Source organism: Ochlerotatus camptorhynchus, unplaced genomic scaffold (genome assembly GCF_037179485.1).
Source record: "Ochlerotatus camptorhynchus isolate MF236.1 unplaced genomic scaffold, CSIRO-AGI_Acam_v1.1 ptg000151l, whole genome shotgun sequence".
NCBI lineage: Eukaryota > Metazoa > Arthropoda > Insecta > Diptera > Culicidae > Ochlerotatus > Ochlerotatus camptorhynchus.
Window position 1 is genome coordinate 1,471,740 of NW_027040641.1, and position 6,000 is coordinate 1,477,739.

At 38.5% G+C, this 6,000-nt stretch overlaps 1 protein-coding gene across 4 annotated transcripts in view; it reads right to left on the reverse strand.

The window, feature by feature from the left end:
• Positions 1-5,580, reverse strand: part of LOC135701210 (uncharacterized) — an 80,540-nt gene extending 74,960 nt beyond the window's left edge. For 3 of the 4 annotated variants that reach the window (XM_065221971.1, XM_065221972.1, XM_065221969.1), the window contains exon 1: positions 5,112-5,206. The gene's annotated coding sequence lies outside the window, so the exon portion shown is untranslated. The other variant, XM_065221970.1, reaches the window with a different exon arrangement.
• Positions 5,581-6,000: the final 420 nt, after the last annotated feature.

The following is a 6,000-nucleotide window of genomic DNA, read 5'->3' on the forward strand; positions in this document are numbered from 1 at the left end:
CCAAGTTCAAAATATTGAAAATTTTCAAAGTGCCAGAATCACGGGGAAACAAATTAATGAATTATTTCAAGTTCGTTAATGTAGGAACTTTGGAAAAGTGCTGAGTAACGAAAAGAAATGCTGAGAATTTCAGGGAAGCTCCATAAACAAACTGAGGGAACATAAAAGATACGCGGAAAATATGAGGAACGTACTGGAAGCTTTAAGAACCTCAAAGCGGTTCTTTTAGCATTGGGAAATTTTCGGGAACTTTTTTGAAGTTCATAGAATTTCAGAGAACTTCACAGGTGTCAATCGAACTTGAGAGAAATATAGAAAATATGAGGGGTTGGTGTAAATTTATTGGAAGTTCTAAGTATCTCAGAAAAGCTAGATCTTGAGATTTTTGGGGAATTTTCCCAGATCTTAAGAGCAGTTTCCGTAGCTTTAGTCCAGACTTTTGGAGCAGTTTAAAGATCTATAATCGTAAATTTAGAAAAATTCAGGATAGTTCCATGATGTGCTAAAAAAAAATCGATGACTCTTAGGATGTTCCGAGAATTTCAGGGAAGACCAGAGTCCTTCAGAGAATTTATGAAAACTTCGGAAATATTTCAGAAACTTTACAAAAGTCCAGATATTTTTAGGGAAATTTAAAGGTGTTTACGGGAATTCCGAGCAGCAGAACCGAAATCTTCAATAGAATTGAGAGTTTTAGAGAAGCTTCGAGAACATCAAGACAGTTTAGATAATCAAAGGGTAGTTGAAATAATTTCAAGGAAATTGTAGAAACCTTAAAGAAGTTGCGAGAAACTCCGGGAATTTCCGGAAATTTCAGCAAAGCTCTGAGAGAATTTCTGGAACGTGATAAAAGCATATGAACATCCGGAAGAACTTAAAAAAAAGCGAAAATTTAGCTAAATTAATAAGGAAAAATCAACGAAATTCCATTAATTAAAAAAAAAAGCGAGAACTTTTAGCAAGCAGTGATATCTTCAACAAATTCCAGAGAACTTCTAATAAATTTAGATACTTTTAGATAGTTTCATGATGTTCAGCGAAGTTCCGAGTACTTCAAGGACGATCAGATAGCTTCAGAATAATCCCATTAACTTAAGCAAATTTGCAGAGACTTACAAGGAGTTCCGTGGAATTATGGGGTATTCCATGAATTCTATGATTGATCCAAAAACGTCAGAAGCGTCAGGGAATTATGAGTATATATCAGAAAACTTGCCGGATTATTAAACAAATTTAGAGAACTTCAGGTAACCATAGATAAGTTCAGCGAAAATCAGTGAGCGTTTATAATACTTAAGGAAAATTGTCGAAACTTCAAGGCAGTTCCGTTAATATTAGAGAAATCACATAAATTTTAAAGAAGTTCAGTGAATTGTTTAACCTTTAGAGGAGATCCATGATCGTTTGAAACATTGAGGAAACTTTAGGAAGTTCTATAAAGTTCAGGGAAGTTTAAGAATTTGATGAAAAGTATTGTGAGCATCCGGCTAGTTTCTCAAACTACCAAAGAACTTCAAGGCAGTTTCATTAACTTCAGGAAAAATTTGGGAACTTTCAAGTAGTTCTGAAGACCTCAGAATAGTCCATTGCTCAACATTTCAATAAAGCTATCCTTCGAATTAAATTTTCTTTTAGTTTTCCTCGGAATTACCTTAAAATTCTCCACAATAAGAAACCTTTTGGGAAAATTCTCCGTATATTTATTGAATTCATTTCAGATTTCCTTTTGAATCTCAATCCTTCCCTTGGAATTCTACTCACATTGAAAGTATCCTAAGAATTCATTGGCATTTCTTTTCACAAATTCGTTAGATTTCGTCTCATAATTTGTTTGGCAAACCCTCCTTAATTTATTTTCCGATTTCCTTTGAAGATGTTCTGGAGTTATTCTCAGATTTAATTGTAATCCTCCTTTTAGTTGTTTCAAAAAGATTCCAAGGACTTATGCTCCGGATTCGTTTTCTCCCACAAACTTTATAAAATTATCCTCGGAACTTGTAATTTTTCTCTGAAGGAGTTGTGCTACTCAGAAATTTTCAGTTTTCATTAAAATATGCTTTTAACTCAATTTCAGGGTTTCGTGAAATTCTACTCATAACTATCAGGCTTCACAAGAAATCTAAAATTCCTCAGAACTATTCTTAAGAGCAGATTGCATTTGATGTTTTTTTGAAAGATTATTTTCCCAGAACTTAGAAATTACAATAAAATTCCACGAGCTTTTAAAACTGTGCATGGATTTTGACCCCAGATTCTTGAAAATTTCTTGAAGTATTATAGCTTTTAAGTCCAGAACTAGTTAAAATTTAACATTTCTGGGAAATATCCATGTTCCAAAAAAAAAAATACATTATTCAAGTCTCTTTTTTTAAATTTATTTGTTACTGAAGATTAGTCCACTGTGGATCTATAAAGTTCAAAGTGTGAATGAAAATAACGAGAAAAATTAAATGCATTTATTTTAAAATACATTCTTTTCTTTAAAGTATCATTAGTAAGAAAATTATAAAATTCTCTGAGCCGTCCAGATATATTAAGGAAAAATAACATTTTCAGAGGATTCCCGGTTTTCCAGGTTTTTGCAGTTAGTAGACACCCTGACTAATACTGTGGGTTTGGCCATAAACTTGAATCTTTCGCTTTAAAGGTTCGTATGGTACAGACATATGGAGTATGGTAAGGTTCGTTTGAGATACATATTGAAAAAGTCTAAAACATCAAACATTTATTTTCTCTTAGGTCACTTTTTAGTCACTTTGTTTACAACTATATGTCACTATTTGGTCACTTATTTCTTCAACATGGTCACTAAAATCATTATTTTTGACAGCATTGATCGCTACCAGCCCTGCATTGGGGGTGCGATTTTAAAAACCAAAGTCGGTCCTGGCATGAAAGTGGTCTGATTTTGATTCAGAAATGATGGATTTTAATTCTTAATACGCCAATCGATAGGATTTTTTTTCTACAAATCTGATAAAATTAAGACTGTATCATTTTTCAAAATGCCACTATTGAAAATTGCATGGATGTAAAACTGTTGCCATGATAGTTTAAATTATCACCGATTGCCTGTGAAAAGCGATTTCCCTAACACAGATTTCAAAGTTGAACTCCATCCGGTCTCACCAAACGGTGTTTATTCAATCACCGCGTGGTGAGTGGTGGCTGCCTGCAAGCAGCGAGCGGCAGCCCACATGAGCATCCATAGAAGGAGGAAGAAGCCGTACCGCTATTGATCGGAATCAGTAGCTCTTCGTGAGTTGCTGTAGGCCATCTATGTCAAGCGCGTCATACTAAAGAGTATAAATAAACAGAGAGAACCCCGCTCAAATTCTTATTCCTACACAAAACACAAACTCCAGCTGCAGTTAACAAATAAGATTTATTATATAAGACCGCGTTGTCATACGTCACCATTGCGTACAAGCCCATAGGGTTGTCTATTGTAGTTTTACCAAGCATTTAAAACATCTGAAGCAAACACACCAAATTTCAATAATTCCCAAACCATAAGTTCAACCACTCACATTTCCCATTCATTTTATGAACATCACCACGGCATGGACTCCCGCTGAAAGTCATTCACACTTGGAGAGCTACACTTTCGTTTTCCGCTTCATACCGGTATTCCTTAATGGATCCACAGCTAGCATTCTTTCGCCTATGGCAGCAAAGCAACGAAGATACATATTTTTATCACCGTCAGCAGTGCGCATTCCTTGCAAAGACCCTTTTGCCTACCTACACTTATTTCGCCGACATATTCTACAGCGCAGTCACTAACTAGATGACACTTCTATTTTCCACTCCCTGTGCTTATTTCCGTATGATGCACTTTACCGGTGCATCATGAACGGGTGCACAAAAAAGAGACCGCGCCGTCACCATGTGTCATCGGCCGGCCGATGCAAGTCGCCTCGTACAGATCTTGAGTCGAGCGAGACTTTGTATATTTTCGTTTATATTTGTACTGGCTGCTGCAATAGCACGGTGGCAAACACTCGCGAGATGAAATCAGGAAAAACTCCCGCTGCATCCCGCGAGTGTGAGCAGTCCGACCAGATGCTTTTCTCACCCACACCCCGGTCACTCGAACGCTAACGAACGACTAGGTATATGTAGGAGAGTTTTCCCTTCCCTCTGTCCTGTTATCAGGGTGTTTTCCTTTGTCTGCGCTGGGCTGCCACTGCTGTCTGTATATCCGTTGGCTCTCCTAAACGGCTTTGGTGTTTGTGAGATTCGTTTGCCGAAAATAATGGCTAAGGATAGATTTTTCTCAATCAGATGGGCTGAATGTTTGCGGGAAATGTTAGTTGGACGCCCGAAGAATTGGAAAATGATTCATTTTCATTCAAATCAATCCCATCTTTCATAATCTACAAAAAATAACGATCGTGCAACGGTAACGATCGTCAAAAGCAGTAAACAACAACAACAAAAACAATTACAGAGAGACAGAAATAAACCAAACTCACATTTAACGGAAGTTACGCTAGCAGAGTGCACTGTAGGTCAAATGTTAAAAATCTCGGGTAGAACTATTCTAACCCTTAAAAGAATTGATACGAATTGTATGACAACCTATACAAGAGGATAAAATTGGTTCGAAAATGTTAATAAATGCCGAGATGGGCGACGAAAATGATCCAATGAGGATTCTTAAAAACATAAAAATAACCTTCGGCTGTACCACAGTGGATGGAAAAGCACTAAATCGTGGCATAAATTAATAGTACCTGTTAGGGCTGCATTATATAAACAAAGTGGCTTAAGCTTAATTTCAAGACCTTCAGTAATTCAAAAGTCTAACGCTGGGGAGCCACTTATGTTAACTTGCTAAGCCGTTAAATTATAACTTCTTGTAGGAGATTGATGATAACATTATCGAGACAGAGAAAAAAACGCTATAAATCGTCAAATCTGTATCAATTGAAAGTAATTAGCACCAATTTTACCGCTTGGCCCACTGTTCGGTCGGCAGTGCGAGGATGATATTTTTTTCCCCTACTATTTTGTGCCATTAAATATTAATGGTCCACATTTCTTCACATCTCGACAGATTCCGTCCATCCCGCCCCGTTGAAGCTCATTCGCACTTTTTCACTTGCCTTCCGACAGATTTTGTTATTTTTGCAGCTCGTAGTATTGTGTTTTTACGTTACTCATCAGCACTTGAACCACTGCTTCGTCTTCTTCTTGTTCTTTCTTCATTTACCGCTTCCTTCGAGTAGAGCAAAAATCTTCCCTCTTCGGGACACAGGATTGATTGAATAAACCTGGTTTTCCCCCTCCGGAACAGCGGGTTCTCTCCCAAATCACAATTCGATCAGTTGCATTTATTTCGAGATTCTCCTCGGCACCTTAATGGGGAAAAAATAGATCCAACCAAAAAGCGCTAGACAAACGCGTAGGAGGAGAAGATTTTACACCGCCACCGCACCGTCCCAACCGTCACGAGCTGGATGGACGTCCCAAGGTGCTAAAACGGACCGACGACACGCACAGAGACAGCGAGAGAAGAAGTGAGAGGTAGCACAGCAGAGCATAGAAGGTAAAGAACAAACCGAAACCGACCGACGAACCGTACGCGACGAAGATTGAGGGAAAACTGGCAGCTCACTGGGAAACCTCGACCGAGAAAATTGGCTGAAACTTCTTTTTTCCCGCACACCGACATCCAAAGCGGCAGAGTGGAAATGCCACCCACCACCACCACCACCATCACTACTATTGCCTCCACACCGGTGCGGATCGACCGGCTGTCTACCTATACTCTACATAGCACCCGCATCATAATGGATGGGATCCGACCACCGCGAATATCCCTGCACGATTGGATCACACGAATGAGTGTGCGTGTGTTGGTGTGGTTGGTAAGTGCGATGGATTGTCGTAAAATTCTGCACGCAATGGAAGATGTGGGTGATTTGTGTACGATTTTGGCAGTGCAACCAGATCTGCTCTGTTTCACGGTTTCGGGGTGTAAATGATATCTAA